At 42.2% G+C, this 27,128-nt stretch overlaps 1 protein-coding gene across 1 annotated transcript in view; it reads right to left on the bottom strand.

The window, feature by feature from the left end:
- The window catches only part of LOC126088454 (discoidin domain-containing receptor 2-like), a 764,950-nt gene that overhangs the window by 482,600 nt on the left and 255,222 nt on the right, over positions 1–27,128 (bottom strand). The window contains exon 2 of the mRNA XM_049906599.1: positions 1,392–1,499. The gene's annotated coding sequence lies outside the window, so the exon portion shown is untranslated. The remainder of the gene's footprint in view (positions 1–1,391; positions 1,500–27,128) is intronic.

Below are 27,128 nucleotides of genomic sequence, written 5' to 3'. Positions count from 1 at the left end.
CAAGCCGAATAACTGGTTGCAAAAGGGTCAACATGTTACTGACTTGGTCAGTTTGTAAAGCTCTTTCTCTTGAATAAATCATCCACTTTTTCTGAAAGAATAATCAGTCGTGTGTCTGTAATGTACGTCACATCTACCGATACCGTCGCATTCGGATAATTCCAGGTGGAGCGTCGCCTTGACTTTTTTTGTTTTAGAGTGTATTCTACACGAAACTCATCTAATGGCCAATATTTCGCTTCAGGCATGTCCACAGGACGTACTAACAAGGGAACCTCCCCATCGCACCCCCCTCAGATTTAGTTATAAGTTGACACAGTGGATAGGCCTTGAAAAACTGAACACAGATCAATCGAGAAAACAGGAAGAAGTTGTGTGGAACTATGAAAAAAATTAGTAAAATATACAAACTGAGTAGTCCATGTGCAAGATAGGCAACATCAAGGATAGTGCGAGTTCAGGAGCGCCGTGGTCCCGTGGTTAGCGTGAGTAACTGCGGAACGGGAGGTCCTTGGTTCAAGTCTTCTCTCGCCTGAACATTTTACTTTCTCTATTTTCGCAAAGTTATGATCTGTCCGTTCGTTCATTGACGTCTCTGTTCACTGTAATAAGTTTAGTGTCTGTGTTTTGCGACCGCACCGCAAAACCGTGCGATTAGTAGACGAAAGGGCGTGCCTCTCCAATGGGAACCGAAAACATTTGATCGCCAGGTCATAGATCAACCGATTCCTCCACAGGAAAACACGTCTGATATATTCTATACGACACTGGTGATGGCATGTGCGTCACATGACAGGAATATGTTGTCGACCCACATAACTTGTACACTTGGCGAATGGGTAAAAAGATTCTTCTACCTTGCCCGATTTAGGTCTTCTTGTGGATGTGATAATTACTCCCAAAAAAGTGATGAAAAAATAAGAGTTTGTCACATAAACTGAAAATAAAAAATTAAACTTTTCACTCGAGGGAAGACTTGAACCTAGGACCTCTTGTTTCGCAACTGCTCACGCTAACCACGGGACCACGGCGCTCCTTGAGTCCCATTATCCTTGATGTTACCTATCTGCGCACAGACTACTGAGTTTGTATATTTTACTAATTTTTTTCATAGTTCCACACAACTTCTTCCTGTTTTCTCGATTGATCTGTGTTCAGTTTTTCAAGGGCTATCCACTGTGCCAATTTATAACTAAATCTAAGGGGGGTGCGATGGGGAGGTTCCCTTGTAAGTAGCGTGAAGTTTCAGGGGGCCTGGCAGGTGCCCCTTTTGACGTATTTCTTGTCGCTGGAAGCGAACAATGGCGGGAGGCCGTGTGTCGCGTCGTTCCTCGCTGCGCAGCAGCCAGACAATGAGAGCAGCAGGCTGCAACGCTCTGCGCGGTACCCACCGGCGGGAGCGTGACGTTGACGCCAGGGGTGGTGCTGGGTCTGGTTGTGAGGCTGGACGGCAGGCCGCAGTCGCGGCCACGGCTCCGCATTCCGCCCGAGCGGCTAGTCTGCAACAAGAAGTGACGCACCAATCAGAGGAGTGCACCCAATGTCTTTGATGACTGGTGGCTAGCTTACAAGGCTTGCCTTGCGTCTTGTTGTGAAGCCAGTATTCATACGTGTTTCACACAGACAGATTTCGAAGGAAAATCAAAACAGAAGTGTAGCCAAGAAACCTCTCAATACGACTGAAGGATATGAAATAGAGAAGCAAAGTGATTCAAAATTCGAAAGCAATGCATGCGGGCAAGGCTGTGGGACTTTATCCTCATTATCTTGAGTGACATCCAAATGTAGACCTTTCACTGTCGCATGCTGTGTACCTGAGTCTTGAACCTGACTGCGATGTTTGCTTGCGGAGTCAACTGTTGTGTTTGTATTGTTACGATGGGTGGGAAATGAAAGTACGAAAGGGAAGTAAGTCGGGTTCTACGTATTCTTTTCCTCTCAAATGCATCCAAGGTGTCCGTCGAGTTTAATTACCGCTAGACCGAACGATCGCCGCAGTGTCAGACAGTGTTGTTCCGTCACACTCTGAGGAGAGGTTTGCCATTTGACCCATGATAAATACAGAGGAAATTTCATGAAATAAAAATTAATCTTACGTCCCGTCCGAAATACAAAAGATCACCTTAACTCTAGTAAGTAGAAACTGGTATAGAGCAGATAATATGTAAAACGCTGTAGCCCTAAGTACGTTTGTTCTTAGTCACTTACGTAACCCATCATTAGCCAATCGCTGGTTGGATTTAAAACGGTCCCTCTACTGTGACAGGTATTTATACATTCTCTAAGTACATAACAAAACCTTTAAAAGACAAAATTTCACCAGGTGTGATCTTCTATGACATACCGAAGGCATCTGATTGTGTCGATCATGATATTCTAAATTACTGGTAAATATTTGGGGTTGTATGGTCGTGGTACATGAAAACGGAATACATAGTTAAGCGCTTTCCTGGTTTAGTTTTTATTCAAAAAACAGAATGCCGAAAGAGGGACACAACATAATTTGAGCGGGCAGAAATTACATTGGGTGCTTGAAGACGATCCAAGCATTGTTTTCAAGCTAAGCAAGGAATCATCAACATGTTCTTGTCATAGTTTCTGACTGGTTTAGCACCGATAGGCTAGTTTCAAGCTTTGGAAAAATACACGTCTCCAGTTCTCTACAACCAAAAATATCCCAGCTCCTATTAAACTTTTGTACTAACAGATTCCCCATGGAATACAGACATTTCCGAGTTGGGATGGCGTGCATACCGTAGGGTGCAAGTGCAACAGAGGGGCTGTCGTGAGGCCAGACAAATATGTGGTTCCTGAAGAGGGGCAGCAGTCTTTTCAGTAGTTGCAGGGTCATGCTGTGCTCGTATTGCGTTTCCCACTTTATGGTTAAATTATGATTATATCCTCTTGAGTGAAATATTCCGAGGTAAAACAGTCTCCAATCGGATCTCGGGGTTGGGCATATCGTGGAGAGTGTCATCATCAGGGAAAACAGAAATGGCATTCAGTACATCGGAGCATGGAATGTTAGATCACTTAATCGGTTAAGTAGGCTAGAAAATTTGAAATGAGAAATGAATAGGTTGAAGTTAGATATAATGGAGATTAGTGAAGTTCTCGGGTAGAATGAACAGTACTTCTCGTCAGATGAACGGCATTATCATAGCCAAGATTGACATGAAACCAATATGCACGACAGTAGTACAAGTTCATATGCCAAGTAGATAAGCAGGTTATAAAGCTTTTGAAAGAATGTAAGACGAGATAAAAGATTTTATTCAAGTAGTTGAGGGGGAGGGAAACATATTTGTGATGAGGGACTGGAACTAGGTAGTAGGAAGAAAAAGAGAACGAAAAATATTAGGAGAAAATGAACTGGGGCAAAGGAATCGAAGAGAAAGCTGCCTGGTAGAACTGCACACAGCACTATTAAATCATCGTTAACACTAGGTTTACGAATCACGAAAAAAGATTGTACATGTGGAAGGGACCTGGAGGCACTAGAGAGTTTCCGATTGATTATGTAATAGTAAGACAGAGATTTCGCAACAATATTTTTAACAGTACGACAATTCCAGGTAAGATGCGTATTCTGGCCATAATTTGTTGGTTGCGAATTGTAGACTGCAAGAGATGAAATGGTAAAAATGTATGAAATTTTATAAAAATGATCTGGATAATTTTAAATAACCAGACGTTGTTCAGAGATTCAGAGGGAGCATTAGGCAACGATTGACTGAAACAGGGGAAAGAAATACACAACAAGAGAGAGAGGAAGATATCACAGTGTATACTGAATTTATTTGATGGAAGGAGAATACGTAAAAATGCAGAAAATCAAGCAAGCGAAAGGGAATACAGACGTCTAAAAATAAATTCACGGATACTATAAAATACCTAATTACGAATGTCTAGAGGACAAACGCAAGTACGGTACGAAGAAGCATGTACAATTAGGGGAAAGACAGATACCACCGACAGCTAAATTAAAGTAGCTTTAGAAGTAAAGAGAAGCAGCTGCATGAATATTAACACCTCAGATGAAAAACCAGTACTAAGAAAAGAAGGAAAGCTGAAACGTTGAAAGAATATATAGAGAGGCTGTACAAGGGAATGGTCCTGCAACACTGTATAAAGGGAAGAGAAAATAGATGAAGTGCAGATTGGAAATATGATACGGCGAGAAGAATTTGACGGAGCACTGAAAGACTTAAGTCGAAATAAGGCCAGCCAGTCATGACAAAACTATTCCAACAAGTAAGCAACATGACCGAGACAGAGGAAATACCCTCAGACTTCAAGGATAATATCATGATTTCAATTCCAAAGGAACCAGTGCAGGTTCTTATACACTAAAGAGCCAAAGAAACTGATACATATGTCTAATATTGTGTAAGGCCCCCACGAGCACGCAGAAATGCCGCAACAGGACGTGACATTGACTCGACTAATGCCTCAAGAAGTGCTGGAGGGAACTGACACCATGAATACTGAAGGACTGTCCATAAACCCATAAGAGTAGGTGAGGGTGGAGATCTCTTGTGACAGCAGTTGCAGATAACACTCAATAATGTTCATGTCTGGAAAGTCAAGGGGCCAGTGGAAGTGTAAAAACTTACAAGACTGTTCCTAGTGCCACTCTATAGTAATTCTGGACGTGTGGGGTGTCGCATTATCCTGCTGGAATTGCCCAAGACCGTTGGAATGCACAATGGACATGAATGGATGAGGTGATCAGACAAGGTGCTTACGTTCGTGTCACCTGTCAGAGTCGTATCTAAAGGTATCAGGCGTCCCATATCACTCCAACTGCACACGCCCCACACCATTACAGAGCCTCCATCAGCTTGAAGTCCTCTGCTGACATGCAGCGACCATTCAGTCATGAGGTTGTCTCCATAGCCGTACACGTCCGTCCACTCGGTGCAATTTGAAGCGACACTCGTCCGACCAGGCAACATATTTCCAGTCATCAACAGTCCAATGCCAGTGTTGACGGGCCCTGGCGAGGCGTAAAGATTTGTGTCGTGCCGTCAGCAAGGGTACATGAGTGGGCCTTCGGCTCCGATACCTCATATCTATGATGTTACGCTGAATGGCTCGCACGCTGACACTTATTCATGGCCCAGCATTGAAATCTGCAGCAATTTGCGGAAGGGTTGCACTTCTGTAACTCTGAATGATTCTCTTCAGTCATCGTGGGTCCCTTTCTTGCTGGATCTTTTCCCAGCCACATCAATGTCGGAGATTTGATGTTTTATCGGATTCCTGATATTCACAGGTACACTCGTGAAATGGTCGTACGAGATAATCTCCAATTTATCGCCGGCCGAGGTGGCCGAGCGGTTCTAGGCGCTGGTCTGGAACCGGGCGTCCGCCATGGTCGCAGGTTCGATTCCTGCCTCGGGCATGGATGTGTGTGATGTCCTTAGGTTAGTTAGGTTTAAGTTGTTCTAAGTTATAGGGGACTCATGACCTCAGAAGTTAAGTTCCATAGTGCTCAGAGCCATTTGAACAATTTTTGAACCCTCTTTACCGCTACTTCGAAGATGCTGTATCCCATCGCTCGTGTGCCGACTATAATACCCCGATGAAACTCCCATAAACCTTGATTACCTGCCATTGTAGCAGCAGTAACCGATCTAACAACTGTGCCCGACACTTGTCTTACATTCGCGTTGCCGACCGCAGCGCCGTCTTATGTCTGTTCATATATCTCTGTATTTGAATACTCATACCTATTCCAGTTTATTTGGTGCTTCAGTGTATTACCGAATTATCAGTTCACTAGGTCATGGTTGCAAAATACTAATTAACGAAAGAGTGGGAAAAACACTGGTAGAAGCATAGTACGGAGAAGATCACTTTGCCGGTCGTTGTCGTCGAGTGGTTCTAGGCGCTTCAGTCCGGAACCGCGCTGCTGCTACGGTCGCAGGTTCGAATCCTGCCTCGGGCAAGGATATGCGTGATGTCCTTAGGTTAGTTAGGCTTAAGTAGCTCTAAGTTCTAGGGGACTGACCACCTCAGATGTTAAGTCCCATAGTGCTTAGAGCCATTTGAACCATTAATGACGATGGCATGCTCTTGGGTGGAATATTCTTGACAAAAAATTGTCCTCCATTGGGATCTCCGGACAGGAACTACTCAGGAGGACGTCGTTATCACAGTAAGCAGATTCAGAGAGACGCAGGTTGCAGTAGTTCCTTGGAGATGAAGAGGTTTGAACAGGATAGAGTAGCATGGAGGGCTACATGAAACCAGTCTTTGAACTGAAGACAACAACAACAACAACAACTGAAACAGGAGGGCATTTATAAGAGTCGAAGCAGTGGTGTACAAGACAGAGAGACACAGCTGTACCTTATGGAACGTATCCGCATTAAATCATGGGATTCTCAGGGAATTAGATTAAGAAAATTGGCACTAAAAGTAATAGATGATGCCCAAAGTATAGACGATATAATACGTAGTGTTGAAATGGCAAGAAAAGCGTTTCTGAAGAAGGGAATTAGTTAATATTTAACATAAATTTAAGTGTTATAAGTTATTTTCTGAATGTATTTGTCTGAAATGTAGCCTTGTACGGAAGTGAAACGTGGGCGGTTAACATTTGAGACAAGAAGAGAATAGAACCTTTTAAAATCTGGTGCCACAGAAGAATGTTGCAGAATAGATGGTCAGATCGCGAAAGTTTTTCAAAAATTCCTCGCAGAGGTATAGCGTTAGTATTGACTATCGTTTAATGTGGTCGGTGGTACCGTTACAAGCTGTTATACAAACAAGGTTCTGACAATCCACTCCTTTTCACATTCGTCAGTCATCAGCAAAAGCACCCTATGAGTGCGTTAGCGTCAGTAGAATAAATTTTTGGGGTTAGAAGTGGACACTTATCCTATGGGTTTACATATACAGGGTGGTCCATTGATCGTGACCAAGCGAAACAGATAGCAACAAGTAGGTTTTTTAAATTAAAATACAGAACGTAGGTACATTTGAACATGTACTTTCGGTTGTTCCTATGTGATACATGTACCTTTGTGAACTTATCATTTCTGAGAACGCATGCTGTTAAAGCGTGATTACCTGTAAATACCACATTAATGCAATAAACGCTCAAAATGATGTCCGTCAACCTCAATGCATTTGGCAATACGTGTAACGATATTCCTCTCGACAGCGAGTACTTCGCCTTCCATAATGTTCGCACATGCACTGACAATGCTCTGACGCATGTTGTCAGGCGTTGTCGGTGGATCACGATAGCAAATATCCTTCAACTTGCCCCACAGAAAGAAATCGGTGAAGTCAGATCCAGTGAACATGCGGGGCATGCTACGACGACCAATCCACCTGTCATGAAATATGCTATTCAATACCGCTTCAACCGCACGCGAGCTATGTGCCGGACATCCATCATGTTGGAAGTACATAGCCATTCTGCCATGCAGTGAAACATCTTGTAGTAACATCGGTAGAGCATTACATAGGAAATCAGAATACATTGCACCATTTAGAGTACCATCGATAAAATGGGGGCCAATTATCTTTCCTCCCATAATGCCGCACCATACATTAACACGGCAAGGTCGCTGATGTTCCACTTGTCGCAGCCATCGTGGATTTTCCGTTGCCCAATAGTGCATATTATGCCGGTTTACGTTACCGCTGGTAGTGAATGACGCTTCGTCGCTAAATAGAACGCCTGCAAAAAATCTGTCATCGTCTTGTAATTTCTCTTGTGCCCAGTGGCAAACCTGTACACGACGTTCAAAGTCGCCATGCAATTCCTGGTGCATAGAAATATGGTACGGGTGCAATCAATGTTGATGTAGCATTCTCAACACCGAAGTTTTTGAGATTCCCGATTCTCACGCAATTTGTCTGCTACTGATGTGCGGATTAGGCGCAAATGCAGCTAAAACACCTACTTGGGCATCATCATTTGTTGCAGGTCGTGGTTGACGTTTCACATGTGGCTGAAGACTTCCTGTTTCCTTAAATAACGTAACTATCCGGCGAACGGTCCGGACACTTGGATGATGTCGTCCAGGATACCGAGCAGCATACATAGCACACGCCCGTTGGGAATTTTGGTCACAATAGCCATACATCAACACGATATCGACCTTTACTGCAATTGGTAAACGGTCGATTTTAACACGGGCAAATACCGTCCACACCGGCGGAATGTTACGAGATACCACGCACTTATACTTTTGTGACTATCACAGCGCCATCTATCACAAAGCGAAAAAAGTGGTCCAATTAAAAAATTCATATTATTTTACGTACTATACGAATATGTAACAAAAATTTGGGTTCTTATTTTAGAAAAACGCAGTTGACATCCGTTTGACCTATGGCAGCGCCATCTAGCGGGCCAACCTTAGCGCCATCTGGTTTCTCCCCTTCAAGCTAGACGAGTTCCGTTCTTTGTAGTTTTTTTCGTTTGATTCTTATTTCGTGAGATATTTGGCCCGGTCACTGTCATTGGACCACCCTGTATTGTGGCATGACAATTTCAGGACAGTTGTCAAGATAACGCATTACGTTGTGTTTAGCAGAAATAACACTGAACATAACGATATCAAATTTAAATAGAAGGTCCTCTACAAGAATTATCATACTTCTAGACAGTGAAGTTGGCCAATATTACGACACATCATACTACTCTGGTTCTAATTTCGGTGCTTCTCGTATTTTGGATGACAATCACGTCCACAGTGGATAGTTAGTTTTTGTGACAAGATTACTCAAGGCTGCTCAGGTTGACAGTGGACGCAAGCTGGTGATCCAAGCTGTGCCAGCGGCATTTACCTTTAGCCGCGACGTGCTGTCGGTTGTATGGCTGCTCTCACCCTCTGAAAACCCTATAAAAAGATAATCAAAATCTTCACTGATCTTATTAGCAGAAACTGTCCTGTGTTTGTCGTTAAGTCAGAAAACATGCACTCATCCATAGTCTGAAAAATATGGCGATATACACGTGCATAGATGGAGCAGCGTGTATACTTCAATGCCCTCTCAGTTCTCACAAAAACAATTAACTACGTGGCTGTTTCGTTTCTCCGCTATCAGAGCTCAATGACCCTTCCGATAATTTCTAGCTGAATGTCAGCCAAAGTAAACACAGTGTTCACGCAAAAATTCCTCTTTTGGCGGCGAACAGCGCTGGGCCGCTACCTGCTCCTCTCATAGTTTCTCCCGGCGCGTTTGTTGTCTCTCTCCCTGCAGGTCGCCAACCCCTGTTAGAAGCCTTCCATTGTATACAGACCATGATGGCACAACTTGCATCTGAACTCGCGTCTGCCCCCAAAATAAAATGCTTCTTCCAGAAGCTTTTTTCACCTATCGCTCATTTACATGCAGGATTTGGGTTTGATGTGTTAATACTGTCGAACTGAGTGTCCTCCGTTTTGGCATTACCTACTGTACGTTTTGATAGGCAAATCTGCTCACTACCACCAAATTATGTCAGGTGACATAATCATCTACTTGTTACGATGTGTAAATCCCATGTAAGGTGCGAAATTAACATCCATTCAAGCTGCGGAGGTCACAAAAATCGTTTTCGGTATTTGCCACAGATCTAAGCACCATGTGGATTCTTATGCAGTTGCAAAGAAACTAGCCTATGTACAATAACGATTGTAAATGTAACTTAAATTAAATTTGTTATTTTACTACAGAAAATAAAGTAGTAAATAACATTTTCTAAAACAAATAAATATTTATTTATCAGGATGTGTAATATCAGCAACCTTCATTATCTCGTAAATGTTAATGCGATTTCCTAACAAGATACCAAGAATTTTAGAGACGTTTCTAAAAACGAAACGTCATTTTGGCCTTAGAAAATGACAACTTTCCATTAATAATTGGCTCTGGGTGATGGATGTAGTGCTTTTACAAACTCGTGAAACGTCCCCTTAGAACAAATTATACATGACTGTGCTTAAACTGACACACAATATTTTTAGCGCAACGCAATCTGACTTTCAATAATCCCTACAAAACAATGGCCCTGACTAACTTAAAGCTATACCTTTCACAAATCACTTACCTCACAAAAATCTTTGTTACTCGAACTACTGCAATACAGCGAGCGCCACTATTGCCAGCTAAATAAAAGATTCAAACTACAGAAGGCACTAACTACTGATAGGGATAGTTAGCAAATGAAAGATATTAATAGAGAACAAACAATGTATTTACCTTAACAGTCATAATATATATAGCAGTTCATGACAAATTACAAAACTCCGCCATCTCTCTCCTCACATCCACCACTGCTGGCGGCTCACCTCCAACTGCGCAACGCTACGCGCTGTTCACATCCAGCTGCCGCTGCCCAACACTACAATGGCTGAAAACAATGCAAACTGACCACAGACTGCACACAGCACAGCCAGTGATTTTCATACAGAGCGCTACGTAACGTTGCCAATAAGAAAACATAAACAGCCTACTTACATAGCCCCCATGCTCCCCACAAAAAATTTTACAAATTGTTTTGGGCAGTGGCCAATACATATTTGTTAAAATTTTTCATAATCGTAATTACAATAATAAAGAAATCAAATGCACACACTTATTGATACAACGTTGGTCAAAAGCTAAAATTTTCTCGCAGTCCATAAAGATAGTCCTGATCATTCATCATAATAGGAATTACAGTTTTTTTTTCACAAAGTCTCATTAGTAAAAAAAATTGCACACAGAAGTAGTGGATTTCCATGCAGTCTTGAAGAAGTAGTGTTGTCCTTCCAACGGAAAGACAGTGCTGACTCTTGACATGCTGACAGGTAATGGGCCACAACAGAGCAAACCCACAGCAGAGTCATTCGACGTTTTGAAGAATATTGGTAGGTAGGTCATCACAGAGCAGACCCACTGCAGTCCTGGTAGAGTATTGGTATTGGTGGGCCACCAGAGGTGTAGACCCACTGCAGTCCTTGTAGAGATGATGGTCACCGGCCATCTGCTGCGACTGTGCAGGTGCACAATCACCATCGAAGAGTCTTGCAGAGAAGATAGCAAGTCCATAAACCACCACTTGTGCACTCACAAAGTTTTTTGTAATTGTCCTTAGAACGAGCAGTGCTGTTATCCAGTCTCTTGCTGAATTATCAACACACGTGCAAACACTAACAGTCCCTACTTCTCACATATTGTCCATATACTATGACCAACAGAAACGTGTGCAGTGAAATGGAACTTACAAGTTACTTAATTTGATTAACTGGTGTCAATTACAATTTTATAACATAAGAATACAATTACAAAGGTACAAAATACATCATTAAAAACATAACAATACAGATAACATTTGTAGTACAGGTTTTACAAAAAAATCGAAATAACATATACATCAGTGTTACAGGAATTATGACATGAGTACATACTTAAAGATCAGAAGAACTTTTAAAACATCACCTTCACATGTGAGCAACAAAACAGAATAAATAATGTCTAAACATCTCTACAAAGTAAATAACATAGTATTAGAAAAATTCTACAACATAGCTCTCATCAGCTAAACACATAAAGACAGGAAAAACACAAATACACAAGAGTACACAAACATATAGAGGGATGACACAAAAGGAAAGGACAGGGTTTGTTTTACTGCAGTATTTTGCATGGAGATCTCCCTTCATTCATCATTATTCCCAAAAAGTCCTATCTAAGCCTGCTTTTTGTATTCTGTTCACATCCTCTGTCAAAAATAGTTTTTCTCCACTGTACAGTATCCTTTTTTTTTTTTTGCCCAAACCATTTTCATATAGCATCTCAATACATTTCTTCCAAGTGATCATAGTTAGTTTCTTATATAGTCTACCCCTCTTAAGCTAACTTAAATCTACTGAGCTCAGATATATATACCAAGGGACGAGGCAACGCAGCATCACATAAAACAATTAATATAAACAGCAATGAAAAAAAACGCAGATTTGTGAAGCAAGCAGCATTAAGAAAATAGCAAAGCAATTGCAATATTACAACTAATATGAGCCAATGTGCAGCAACAATAAAAATAAATCATTAGTAAAACTGGCTTAACAGAATAATACAAAGTCAAATTCAATAACACTATGCCTGGCAAACAGCAGCAACTTATACCTAAACATGACATAGCTCAAGCAGAAAAAATATTACAGTAAAAACAACAATGCAGATAAGGGAAATGTATATTCACATCTTAATGTCTATGTAATTAAAGTGGTGCACCACAAAAACTAATTCTACAAAAAATTACCAAGTACTTGAAAAGAATATTATAGATGCAGTACTGTTATTAGTCCCTTCTTATTGTTCTTTCCATTCCAAAAGCTCCTTTTTCGAAGAATGTGGATCATAAAATAATTATTTAATAGATCTGTTGACAGAAAGTGTTTACATTAGCAAATGCATCTAAGTTTATTTTATAAAACTAATGCTGCAACACAGCTGGAAACCAGATATCAAATGAAATAAGCAATTACGCAAACCAAAGCATAAAAATATCATTCAGTAGTCATGTGACATTTCATAAGTTAGTAGAAATTCTCTCAACTCTCATAGAAAGACGCTTGTCGTAATCAGGTGTGGAGATGTAAAAATATTTCTCGTCATTTCATTAGGCATTTCAGTAAATATCATAAATTACGAGCTCCACAGAATGCTTTCAACAAGGAAATGTCAATAGCGAGGATAATGGCCTCCCTTTTTTTTTCTACCTGTGCTTCCGGAAAGGCACACCCTAATAGCTTGTTCTCCAGGTGTCTGACACAGCTGTGTGCCAACGACGCACTTGCAGGTGGTCACTTAACTTTCTTACGGAAATATTTACGACAGCAGGTTCTGCTACAGTGACAGTCTCATATAAAAATTTCACAGGTCGAGAATTTACGTTGCAAATGTGTAGAAACAAAATCCTATGAATATAACAGTGTCCAAAAAAATTTTCGACGGCATTGTGATACATTCACGCATTTACACACATTTCATAACTCTTAAAGTACGATTCTTGGTTTCCAACATCCTTTTTCACAAGTCAAGAGTCTCTAACTTCTATTCATTATTCATATACATATAAACACGTAATCACATTCCTCATATATGGTAGCATCATCTTATTGACATAAACATACCTCAACAGCATAATACACATCATCGTCGTAAAAATAACATCATAACACCTCAGTCAAATCTCAAAATCGTCGTAGCTTCCTGCAATAATTTCAAAACCTAAAAAAATTCTCTGCTCATGTCAAAAGTGTCATCTTCCTCAAACGTACCTTAAATATCATGATCTCATACCAAATACATCATTCAAAGCTCTAATAGTATCACAATGGTTCTGAAAAAATATGAACAGTTCACAAAGTACAGACAAAATACAATTTCTTAAGTGTGAAGTTATCCAACAGTGTAATTACGTAAACATCTGTCACTGCCGTAGTAAAAAACATGTTTATCTCTCTCAGTTAAATGATCAGATAGCTGTGTAATTTATGTGTTAGAGAAATATGGTACCGATGTGTAAAGTTGTATAAGCAAATACCATATTAGCTAGTGCTCCTTGTGCTTGCCAAACACATGATACACAAAGTAAGCATGTACCTCCCTGAGGATTATTGTAATTATACCCTCAGGTGCTACAGATTACAGCAATGGAATGAAATGTATCACGAAAAACTTTCTTTGTAATTCAAAAATCTTTAAAAATAAATGTTTTAAGTACAAAATTAATCACTCAAATACGTGTCCTGTAGCGCTAGATGTGCATCTTGCTGTAATATAATCTCTGTGGAAGTGTCGTAGTTATCGTCCTCCGAAAGCTAAGTTCTGCAGAAGTCAATGTACTTACCTCATGATAAACAAAAGTGAAATGCTTTGCATATAGATTTCTTAGTTATTACGCTTATTGTTGTGATGAAGAAATTACTGTGCTGTAACGTATTGTTGTGCTATGGAAAAGGCTGTCTCCTTGTAGCTATACCACAAAAGTTACTAATAAAACATGTTTTGCTTTCCAGAAGAATTCAGAAAAACTGTGCAGATATAAAACAGATACACCGCAAAAGCAACATTGTAAATTGTCACTTATTAGTAGCGTCGTGATAAAATCGTGTAGCTGTCACATTAACTAACCACTGTGTCATCTGGTATCTCCCAGAAAGTACTTTAATTCAGAATGTATTTTCAAGTAAACCAAAATGTTGCATTAAAATCTCATTAGCAGTACTGGTAAATGTTCTAATCGTGCAACTAACAAGCAAGAATGTACACACACAATTACACTGTGTTGTCTGTTCGCAATAACAATGCATTCGTAATTTCTGTTTGAATAAGTTCTCTTGGTTCTTGACTGGATATTTAACTTCAAACATTGTTGCATGGTAACAGTTTCTAAAGCATACTAGTAACGTGAAGTGAAACGTTTTATGGCAAAGACAAAGTTAAAAAGCAGATTATCTTTCAATAAACGGTTTTACATGTGAAATGTGGTGTAAACCTTTGCTCTTCTCAGTACGCAGAGTTTCAACTTGAATGCAATTATCATGCGGTATTCGTCCGTAAAGAATACTGGAATTTTGCTCATGGTCAGCGTCAATGTTATTTTTCCCTGAGCCAGCGGGCGCAAGTGGTTGCCTGCGGTGCGAGTCACTGTCTGTTTCTTTGTTGGCGCGCGTCGTTATTGGGATTTGGAGACCTAAATTCCACAAATTCACTGTGACGAGAGAGCTCTGCCCTGTTTAAAGCTCGCCAGTTCCGATGGAATTCATGTCTGTCGTTTTGTCGGAAGTTCCTGTAGATTCTTTCTTGTCGGTTAAGAGGTGGAGAATTTCTCCCTGAATTATCACTGCACGGTGGACCGTTGCATCTGAAGTTATTCTGTCTCCCATGATAATAATAGTTATGGTTGCCATATTGTCTGTTTCTATGATTGTCTCTGTCATATTCATTACTATGAAAATGCGATCTTTCTCTGTAACTACACTCCTGGAAATTGAAATAAGAACACCGTGAATTCATTGTCCCAGGAAGGGGAAACTTTATTGACACATTCCTGGGGTCAGATACATCATATGATCACACTGACAGAACCACAGGCACATAGACACAGGCAACAGAGCATGCACAATGTCGGCACTAGTACAGTGTATATCCACCTTTCGCAGCAATGCATGCTGCTATTCTCCCATGGAGACGATCGTAGAGATGCTGGATGTAGTCCTGTGGAACGGCTTGCCATGCCATTTCCACCTGGCGCCTCAGTTGGACCAGCGTTCGTGCTGGACGTGCAGACCGCGTGAGACGACGCTTCATCCAGTCCCAAACATGCTCAATGGGGGACAGATCCGGAGATCTTGCTGGCCAGGGTAGTTGACTTACACCTTCTAGAGCACGTTGGGTGGCACGGGATACATGCGGACGTGCACTGTCCTGTTGGAACAGCAAGTTCCCTTGCCGGTCTAGGAATGGTAGAACGATGGGTTCGATGACGGTTTGGATGTACCGTGCACTATTCAGTGTCCCCTCGACGATCACCAGTGGTGTACGGCCAGTGTAGGAGATTGCTCCCCACACCATGATGCCGGGTGTTGACCCTGTGTGCCTCGGTCGTATGCAGTCCTGATTGTGGCGCTCACCTGCACGGCGCCAAACACGCATACGACCATCATTGGCACCAAGGCAGAAGCGACTCTCATCGCTGAAGACGACACGTCTCCATTCGTCCCTCCATTCACGCCTGTCGCGACACCACTGGAGGCGGGCTGCACGATGTTGGGGCGTGAGCGGAAGACGGCCTAACGGTGTGCGGGACCGTAGCCCAGCTTCAAGGAGACGGTTGCGAATGGTCCTCGCCGATACCCCAGGAGCAACAGTGTCCCTAATTTGCTGGGAAGTGGCGGTGAGGTCCCCTACGGCACTGCGTAGGATCCTACGGTCTTGGCGTGCATCCGTGCGTCGCTGCGGCCCGGTCCCAGGTCGACGGGCACGTGCACCTTCCGCCGACCACTGGCGACAACATCGATGTACTGTGGAGACCTCACGCCCCACGTGTTGAGCAATTTGGCGGTACGTCCACCCGGCCTCCCGCATGCCCACTATACGCCCTCGCTCAAAGTCCGTCAACTGCACATACGGTTCACGTCCACGCTGTCGCGCATGCTACCAGTGTTAAAGACTGCGATGGAGCTCCGTATGCCACGGCAAACTGGCTGACACTGACGGCGGCGGTGCACAAATGCTGCGCAGCTAGCGCCATTCGACGGCCAACACCGCGGTTCCTGGTGTGTCCGCTGTGCCGTGCGTGTGATCATTGCTCGTACAGCCCTCTCGCAGTGTCCGGATCAAGTATGGTGGGTCTGACACACCAGTGTCAATGTGTTCTTTTTTCCATTTCCAGGAGTGTATTTCTCAAGACTGGAAAATTCAGATTGTTCGAAATGTTTCATCATTATGATGCCATGTTTTACTCGGTCTTGTGTGGCTTGAGACCAATATGCTGAGAGGAAGGCATGATAAAAATCTCCTTCTCTGTGACAATCGTGAATGACCGATCGCATTCTTACAGCTGGATCATTCTCCAAGTAGCCACACATAAATTCTAATCTGTGTTCTAATGACCAGTTGGGAGGAAAACAATGGTAGAATTGATGGAGCCACGCTTGTGGATGAATGTTGTTGGCAGAATTCTTAAATGCTTTGAATTTACGTGTAGTAATGAACAGCTTATAGTCAGTGTCATCGTGTCGGCGAGTAGCATATCGGTCATTGTTACGTCGTGTCGGCGGTTCCATCTCAAAATTCGGTCCACCTTGCCAATTCCTTTCATAATTACCGAAATGCCCTGTGTTATTATTTTGTGGCTTTTCCGTACTTCTAAGTTCCTCTTCCCGTGTTGGAGCGCGAGTGTCCTCTGAAATATGTAATTCTTGTATCACCTGCGTCAACTGATCTTGTATTTCCCGGATTTCTCTTTTGTACTGTGTATTGATTTGATTTTGATTTTGTTTGAATTTTCTTATTTGTTCATACTCTTCTGTGTCAATGCAGGCTACGGGTCTTGTGTCATTCAGATCATCATCTACCTTTGTAGATAAGTTAGTGACCTGATCCGAAAGTTCGGCTACTTTCTCCGATAGTGAACACATTTCCTCAGTGTGTTTTTCTGAACCAAGTTTCAGAGTGTCCATTTGTGTTGAAATCGAATCTACTGTGTCCTTTAAGTTTTCCTGAGTTTTTGCAAGTTCCGTAACCGAATCGGTAGATGCAACTGAGTCAATTTTAGCCCACAAGGTCTCATGATTTTCATGAACAATGGTTTGCAGTTCTTTTATGGCTGCTTCGTGATTCTGTAATGCATTTTCATGCCGCGAAAAAATAGGTTGAAAATGCTCACAAATTTGTGTTTTTACGTCATCACAGAATTTTTGACATTTCGATTCAATGTTATGTAACTCAGTAGTTAAATCTTCACGTGTTTGTTCAAGTTGGTGTCTAACTTCCGAAGATTTTGTTCCATTGTGTCTAACTTTTGCAGCTTTTGCTGTGTTTGTCTCTGATTTTGTTCCAGTGTGTCTAACTTTTGAAGATTCTGTTCCATTGTGTCTAACTTTTGAAGATTTTGTCCCATTTGTTGCATTAATTGTAATAACAATGCATTAGTGTCTGGAATCTGTTCCTCTACGCTTTTCGGCAGTGCATTTGCACCAGCAATATTCACATTTTGACAAGCAGAAAATGTGTCTTGACTTATTTGAGAAAATGGTGAGGACGCAAAACCTGAATCTACAGTACTTGCAAAATTGTGTCCTATCAATTCGGATTCCGGAGGCGAGCTGTTGCCGAGCGATCGATCGATAATGCTTCCCTGTTCACTAATTGTTTCACTGCCTACACCATTATTTGCAGCCCGCTCCATTTCCCTATGTACAATTACCAAATTACTACTTTGAACATTAGTTAATTCATTACTCGGTGGCGCTAACACACTGCTTTCGTCTTCACTGTCATTTCTCAGTTTACTTTGGAGCCTAGTATTACGTTTTTCACACGCCATTATTGTCACAATATTTCACACAACAACACAGAAAAGCACAATTTGAAGAGCAAAAATAAGAGAACACATTAACATAGAACTGAAAATAATATCTAGTTAATTGCAGCTGCGAAATACTTGGTGCAAATCTACATGCATGCCACAATTGTTTTACTGTGCAACAATGAAAAACCACAACTACCAAGGAAAATCTCTCTATTATTATGCACTAGCAGTAAACAAAAGCTACACTAATTACACAAAGTACAAGAAAAAAATCAGAAGATTCCAGTGAGATATCCTTGGCTAAGGGTCGACATATGAAACGTCCCTTTAGAACAAATTATACATGACTGTGCTTAAACTGACACACAGTATTTTTAGCGCAACGCAATCTGACTTTCAATAATCCCTACAAAACAATGGCCCTGACTAACTTTAACCTATACCTTTCACAAATCACTTACCTCACAAAAATCTTCGTTACTCGAACTACTGCAATACAGCGAGCGCCACTATTGCCAGCTAAATAAAAGATTCAAACTACAGAAGGCACTAACTACTGATAGGGATAGTTAGCAAATGAAATATATTAATAGAGAACAAACAATGTATTTACCTTAATAGTCATAATATATATAGCAGTTCATGACAAATTACAAAACTCCGCCGTCTCTCTCCTCACATCCACCACTGCTGGCGGCTCACCTCCAACTGCGCAACGCTACGCGCTGTTCACATCCAGCTGCCGCTGCCCAACACTACAATGGCTGACAACAATGCAAACTGACCACAGACTGCACACAGCACAGCCAGTGATTTTCATACAGAGCGCTACGTAACGTTGCCAATAAGAAAACATAAACAGCCTACTTACACTCTTCACGATTTATTTTGCATCCCGACCGCCTGGGGACATCTGATATTACTGATACGGTTCAGTATCGATATCTTTGTTTCGATACTAGTGGCAAGACTACTGATAACAGGTATTTGATAATATCAGAGTTTCGTAAGTAGTATCAGAGTATCGCTGTCGGAAATATCAAACGGAGTGTGGATACCCAATAACATTTCACTGTTGAATGTGTACTGTAGCAATGCATTATTCAGGGAACACAAATACTGTAATAAAAACTACTGATTATCAAATGACCTTATTATATTTCAGTAGCATGTACAAAAAATATTTGGTATCTATCCATCATCTTCGGAACTTTTTCGAGTAATTAAATATATAGGAACTAATTGTGGAGAAAGAAACATGTTAATAATAGAGATGTATATTTTAGGACTCTTTTCAAACTCTCAAGATGCTGTAGATCTGGTCACAGAGAATCCCATCCCTATGTGCAGTATGGAAATATATTCCTAAACTCTTTATCGTAATTCTACAAGGTTCATTTTCGGGGTAGGGCTTTTGAAGTTGCGCTAACAGTGCTTAGTGAGGCGATGATCAATTAGGTAACATACACATGAAAACATAGTGGCATCTAACGTCAGACTGGTTTCAGAATGTAGATATATTCGTGAAGTGCAGTTGAACTAGAATTTATTAGTGCAGCTTTAATAGGCCTGGCTTGAAATTGAACTTGATAATTCGAAGCTAGTCACCAGCATAATAAAACGCAACCATGATGGAATCACAATATAGAATTTATGTAACTCAAGTTGCTGAACCTGCACCGACGTCATGTTGGAAGTACATGGAAATATATTCATTACTTGTCACATAGCAGCTGAACTCAAGGAGAATCCCAGAATTTAACATTTCTCACGGGATTAAGTCACAGTCTATTTTCATACTAACTTTCCCTTCACCTGACTTTATTATTTAATTTATTTTCCATCTGTACTGAAGCCTTTTATGATTTCATCATGAGGCACTTAGACACCGTTACCGAAAGGAAATACACAAACCAGTGGCTCTTGTAGTTGTGTTACATAATACTGTAATGTGGTAAATAAAAGTCTGTATCTAAGTGCCTGAATATGGAGCCATATGAAAGTATCATATGGAGAAACCAGCACTCTTGGTTGCAGTGTTAAAATTTTTTGTTATTTCCCAATGACGCGTTTCTTTTTATTTAGACATTTTCGGATTGGCGGCTATTTGGTAGCGACGTGTACATGTAATACCTAGCATAAAATATCCCAGCAGAAAATGCACGTTATCAAAGCTTTAAAAAGGTTTGAATGCTGTCCTTATTAGAGTGCGTGGCGCCGTCTAACGCAAACCAAACGAAATCAGTGAGAAGTCGATTTCAGGTAAAGTAAACAAGATAATAAGCTGGGAGGAAACTACGTACGAAAGTAGTCAGTGTGAAAGTAACTTCCAGCTGGGGAACTCTTTATCCAGTGCCAGGGAAGCAACAAGACTAGGCAAGGCTAGACATTTCAACTTATGCGTTAAAGTAAATATTAAAAATATTTAAAAAAGCAAGGAATATCTTGCAATGCCCTTTGGTTCGGTACTTTTGCTACGGTATTAAGGAAGTATCGATGCAATTATAGGTATCAATAGTAAAAAGTCGTTGTTGCCTGTCATCAATGTTATTCAGTCTTTACATCGAGCAAGGAGTAAAGGAAGCGAAAGAAGAATTGGAGTAGGATTTAAAATTCATGGAGACGGAATACAAACTTTGAGGTTTGCCGATGGCATTGTAATTCTGTCAGGGACAGCAAAGGACATTGGAAAGAAGCTGAACGGAATAGACAATGTCTTGAAAGGAGGACGTAAGATAAATATCAACAAATTCAAAGCAAGGATAATGTTCAAATGTGTGTGAAATCTTATGGGAATTCACTGCTAAGGTCATCAGTCCCTAAGCTTACACACTACTTAACCTAAATTATACTAAGGACAAACACACACACCCATGCCCGAGGGAGGACTCGAACCTCCGCCGAGACCCAAGGATAATGGAATGTAGTCGCACTGCCATGAATGGAGTGGAAATAGGGACGATAAGCAGTTTAGACAAAAAGAGAATAGAAACTTTTGAAATGCAGTGCTACAGAAGAATGCTGAAGGTTATGTGGGTAGATCATGTAACTAATGAGGAAGTACTGAATAGAACTGAGGAGAAAATAAATTTGAGACACGACCTAACTAAAAGAAGGGATGGTTGATGGGACACATTCTGAGACATCAAGGGATTGCCAATTTAGTAATGGAGGGAAGTGTGTCTGTGTGTGTGAGAGTGGAGGGGGGTTGGGAGTGGGTAAAAACTGTAGAGGGAGACCAAGAGATGAACACAGTAAGCAAACTCAGAAGGATGTAAATTTCAGTAGCCATTTGGAGTTGAAGAGGCTTCCACAGAGAGAGTAAAGTGGATAGCTGCATCAAACGAGCCTTCGGGCGGAAAGCCACAACGGGTGTCGCCGCAACTGCCGTCTGATTCACATCTGCTGTAGAGCGAGCTACGTAAATTTAAATATTAACTGTGTTTTTCTTACTTGTCACTTCTTTTTCCGTGTGTTTTTCCTTTTAGGATGCTTTAATTTTCGAGTAATAGTAGTAGTGTTCCATAGATTTCGTGTTTTGTTTTGAATACAGTCAGAGAGAATCCCTTTAGTCAGCCATAGTGCCAGTATTGTCAGTGTCGTCGTAACTGCCGTCTGCCTCACATCTGCTGTACAGCGAGCTACGTAAATTTAAGTATTAACTGTCTTTCTCTTACTGGTCACTTCTTTTTCCGTGTGTTTTTGCTTTTAGGAAGCTTTAATTTTCGAGTAATAGTAATAGTGTTCCATAGATTTCGAGTTTGTTTTGAATACAGTCCAGAGACAGGTAGCTCTTATTTTCATTGTTTCCAGCAAGAAGTATCTAGTAACCACAGTTTAGTCAGCTATCAGACGCCTCTAGTGAATTAGCAGTCCAGTTAAAAGTTGATTAACTCTCTACAGTAAATTGTTGATTTCTTAGTATGGATAGGATGTGTGACTGCTGTGTACGGACGCAGGAGCTGGCCACTGTTCGCGAACAGCTGAGCGTGTTGATGGCCGCGGTCAGCCGTCTTTAGGCTGCTGCCTTGGAGTGTAGCGGCAGTGGGGAATCTGGTACACCCCATGTGTTACATGTTTTACCCACTTTCCCTGCTGTCGAGACATCTTCGCGGGTACCGAGCGCGGTTGGGCCACCCTCTCCCAAGGCGAGTGGCGGGTTAAGCGGCGTTCGCGTCACACGAGTCGGAGGGTCAACGTGGAGGCTAGCCATGTGGCATCGCCCGCTCCGCCTGTGAGTGGACATGTGGCCGCTCCTTCAGCAAGGTTCGAGCAGGCACACGGGGGGAGGGGTTTATTAGTGATTGGGAGCTCCAATGTTAGGCGAGTGATGGAGCCCCTTAGGGAAATAGGCGGTTGGCGGAGTTGGTGAAGGCGGAAAGCCTCGCTCGCGGGGTGGAACCTGAGCTAACTATTTGTAGCATCGTTCCCAGAAACAATCGCGGTCCCCTGGTTTGTAGCCGAGTGGAAGGCTTAAACCAGAGGCTCAGACGATTCTGCGGAGATCTGGGGTGCAAATTTCTCGACCTCCACTATCGGGTGGGGAAATGTAGGGTCCCCCTGAATAGGTCAGGCGCGCACTACACGCAGGAAGCAGCTACAAGGGTAGCGAAGTACGCGTAGAGCGTACATGTGGTTTTTTTTTTGGTTAGAGAATTCCCTCCCCAGGCCAGACAAGACGCCTCCTGAGACGCGACAAGGTAGTAGCAGGCGAAACGCAACAGGGAATAACAATATTAATGTGGTAATAGTAAACTGCAGGAGCGTCTATAGGAAGGTCTCAGAACTGCTCTCATTTAAACGGTCACAATGTCCACATAGTACTAGGGACAGAAAGTTGGCTGAAACCAGATGTAAAGAGTACTAAAATTCTAAACTGAGATTGGAAGGTATACCGCAGAGCCAGGCTGGACAGTGAAAGGGGAGGCGTGTTTATAGCGATAAAAAGTGCAACACTATCGAAGGAAATTGACGGAGATCCGAAATGTGAAATAATTTGGATAAAGGTCACGGTTAAAGCAGGCTCAAACACGGTAATTGGATGTCTCTATAGGCTCCCTGACTCAGCAGCTGTTGTGGCAGAGCACCTGAAGGAAAATTTGGAATATATTTTGAGTAGATTTCCCGGCCATGTTATAGCTATGGGTGGAGATTTTAATTTTCCAAATGTAGACCGGGAGGCAAACGTTTATAACGGGTGGCATCTACAAGGCATCCAGTGTAATTTTTTTAAGTGCTTTATCTGAAAACTACCTTGAGCAGTTAAACAGAGAACTGACTCGTGGCGATAACATATTAGACCTTTTGGTGGCAAACAGACCCGAACTATTTGAAACAGTTAACGCAGAACAGGGAATCAGCGATCATAAAACGGTTACTGCATCGATGATTTCAGCTGTAAATAGATATATAAAAAAGGTAGGAAGATTTTTCTGTTTGGAAAAAGTGACAAAAAGCAGATTTCAGAGTACTTGACGGCTCAACACAAAATTTTTGTCTCAAGTACAGATAGTGTTGAGGATCAGTGGATAAATTTCAAAACCATAGTACAATATGTGTTAGATGAGTATGTGCCAAGCAAGATCGTAGGAGATGGAAAAGAGCCACCGTGGTACAACAACCGAGTTAGAAAACTGCTACGGAAGCAAAGGGAACTTCACAGCAAACATAAAAATAGCCAAAGCCTTGCAGACAAACAAAAATTACGCGAAGTGAAATGTAGTGTGAGGAGGTCTATGCGAGTGGCGTTCAATGAATTCGAAAGTAAAGTTCTGTGTACTGACTTGGCAGAACATCCTAAGAAATTTTAGTCTTATGTCAAAGCTGTAGATGGATCAAAACAAAATGTCCAGACAATTTGTGACCAAAATGCCACTGAAACGGAGGATGGCAGACTAAAGGCCGAAATACTAAATGTCTTTTTCCAAAGCTGTTTCACAGAGGAAGACGGCACTGTAGTTCCTTCTCTAGATTGTCGCACAAATGACAACATGGTAGGTATCGAGATAGATGACAGAGGAATAGAAAAACAATTAAAATCTCTCAAAAGTGGAAAGGCCGCTGGACCTGATGGGATACCAGTTCGATTTTACACAGAGTACGCGAAGGAACTTGCCCCCTCCCCCCCCCCCCCTTCCTGCAGCGGTGTACCGTAGGATTCTGGAAAAGCGTAGCGTTCCAAACGATTGGAAAAGGGCACAGGTCATACTCGTTTTGAAGAAAAGACGTCGAACAGATGTGCAGAACCATAGACCTATATCTCTAACGTCGATCAGTTGTTGAATTTTGGAACACGTATTATGTTCGAGATGTGGTGCTACAGAAGAATGCTGAAGATAAGGTGGGTAGATCACGTAACGAATGAGGAGGTATTGAATAGGATTGGGGAGAAGTTTGTGGCACAACTTGACTAGAAGAAGGGATCGGTTCGTAGGACATGTTTTGAGGCATCAAGGGATCACAAATTTAGCATTGGAGGGCAGCGTGGAGGGTAAAAATCGTAGAGGGAGACCAAGAGATGAATACACTAAGCAGATTCAGAAGGATGTAGGTTGCAGTAGGTACTGGGAGATGAAGAAGCTTGCACAGGATAGAGTAGCATGGAGAGCTGCATCAAACCAGTCTCAGGACTGAAGACCACAACAACAAAAACATTATGTTCGAGAATAATGACTTTTCTGGAGACTAGAAATCTACTCTGTAGGAATCAGCATGGGTTTCGAAAAAGACGATCCTGTGAAACACAGCTCGCGCTATTCGTCCACGAGACTCAGAGGGCCATAGACACGGGTTCCCAGGTAGATGCCCTGTTTATTGATTTCCTCAAGGCGTTTTATACAGTCCCCCACAGTCGTTTAATGAACAAAGTAAGAGCATATTGACTATCAGACCAATTGTGTGATTGGATTGAAGAGTTCCTAGATAACAGAACGTAGCATGTCATTCTCAATGGAGAGAAGTCTTCCGAAGTAAGAGTGATTTCAGGTGTGCCGCAGGGGAGTGTCGTAGGACCGTTGCTATTCACAATACATATAAATAACTGTGGTATGCGTATTGTAAGACCTTCGGTACACACACCATCAGATTATTTGACTTGTCGCTCTAACGAAGTAGGCATGTGTCAAAAATATGTCTCGTTGTCTTCTCGTGGCGTGTTTGTCTTCTGCCGTACGGTCAGACGATAGAAATGCCACTTGCACGCTTAGAGTAGCAGATTGACAGTGACCAACTTTAAACAGAACTTGATTAATTTTCACACACATTTATTAAAATAATAAAAATCATAAACCCTACTTCACTTGATTCTGGATGCTATTTACAATTGACAATCTGAAGTTCCTTTGGTCTTGGTACGTTAATCTTATTCTCACATATCTCTGATCCTTGACAAAAGTGTCTACACATTTCTCTCCATGGATATGTACAGGAATATGATAATCTTATTAGGCGCAGACTGAAACTTGACTATTGACTAATGCAGACTAATGCAGACTGACTAATCGGATATCTGTACACTCGTTATAATACCTCGAGCGTTCAGGTATCACTGCGCATGTGTGATCTACGAGGAGAAAAGGTTCTACGTTAGCAGCAATCTCATTGGCTGCGTTACATATTAATACGCGGATCGGTGGAAGCAGAATTTGGTCCGTCTCTAAGACAGTGCCATCTCGCAGTGCGGAGACGGACGAGCGCTGTGCCTGCGCTGTTGTGCTTAGCGGGGCGCGCTCTATTGGGAAAGTTGTGTACGCGCTGACTACGCGGAACTATGTACACAACAATGACCTTGTGCATAACATCGGAAGTTAACTGAGGCTTTTTGCGGATGATGCTGTAGTATACCGAGAGGTCGTAACAATGGAAAACTGTACTGAAATGCATGAGGATCTGCAACGAATTGTCGCATGGTGCAGGGAACGGCAATTGAATCTTAATGCAGACAAGTTTAATGCGCTGGGAATACATAGAAAGAAAGATCCTTTATCGTTTAGCTACAATATAGCAGGTCAGCAACTGGAAGCAGTTAATTCCATAAATTATCTGGGAGTAGGCATTAGGAGTGATTTAAAATGGAGTGACCATATAAAATTAATCGTCGCTAAAGCAGATGCCAGACTGAGATTCATTGGAAGAATCCTAAGGAAATGCAATCCGAAAACAAAGGAAGCAGGTTACAGTACACTTGTTTGCCTACTGCTTGAATACTGCTCACCAGTGTAGGATCCATACTAGATATTGTTGATAGAAGAGACAGAGAAGATCCAACGGAGAGCAGCGCGCTTCGTTACAGGATCATTTAGTAATCGCGAAAGCGTTACGGAGATCATAGATAAACTCCAGTGGAAGACTCGTTAAGAGAGACGCTCAGTAGCTCGGTACGGGCTTTTGTTGAAGTTTCGTGAACATACCTTCACCGAGGAATCAAGCAGTATATTGCTCCCTCCTACGTATACCTCGCGAAGAGACCATGAGGATAATATCAGAGAGATTAGAGCCCCACAATCTTTCTGTCGACGAACAATACGAGACTGGAATAGAAGGGAGGACCGATAGAGGTACTCAAAGTACCCTCCACCGCACACCGTCAGGTGGCTTGCGCAGTATGGATGTAGATGTAGATGTAGAACAACTGCAGATCGAATTTGGTATTGTAATCTCCATAGACACCTACAGTAGATGTATACTGTATCAAACCAAACTTCCGTCTGTTTCAGAAATATTTCAGAGCTTTACTGATGAAACGCCGTAAAGTTTCACACATGAGCGAGCAGCTCGAGGCGTGGCTACCTGCTGCGGCGCGGCGCCGGACGGCAGGTAGTCCGAGCAGAGAGTGCGCAGCCATTCTCACGCGCGCCGCAGGAGGTGGCGGTGGATAAAACTCGCGGAGTAGTGAGTGCGCGCAACTTGGCCGAGTGGCGCGCTGGTTTATGTGCCAGACGTGACGCGAATTAGGAGGGCCAATGCGAAGCCGCCGCCACCGGAGCCGCGATTGGCCGCCGCAGCCGGCGCTCCGCACCGCGACGGTCAACTTTTTTAACTTCCCTCCCCCTCACTGGAGAGAGCCCATCTCCGCTCTCAAGGTGGAACGGCC

Source organism: Schistocerca cancellata, chromosome 1 (assembly GCF_023864275.1).
Source record: "Schistocerca cancellata isolate TAMUIC-IGC-003103 chromosome 1, iqSchCanc2.1, whole genome shotgun sequence".
Classification (NCBI taxonomy): Eukaryota; Metazoa; Arthropoda; class Insecta; order Orthoptera; family Acrididae; genus Schistocerca; species Schistocerca cancellata.
This window is presented reverse-complemented; position numbering and strand designations above follow the sequence as displayed.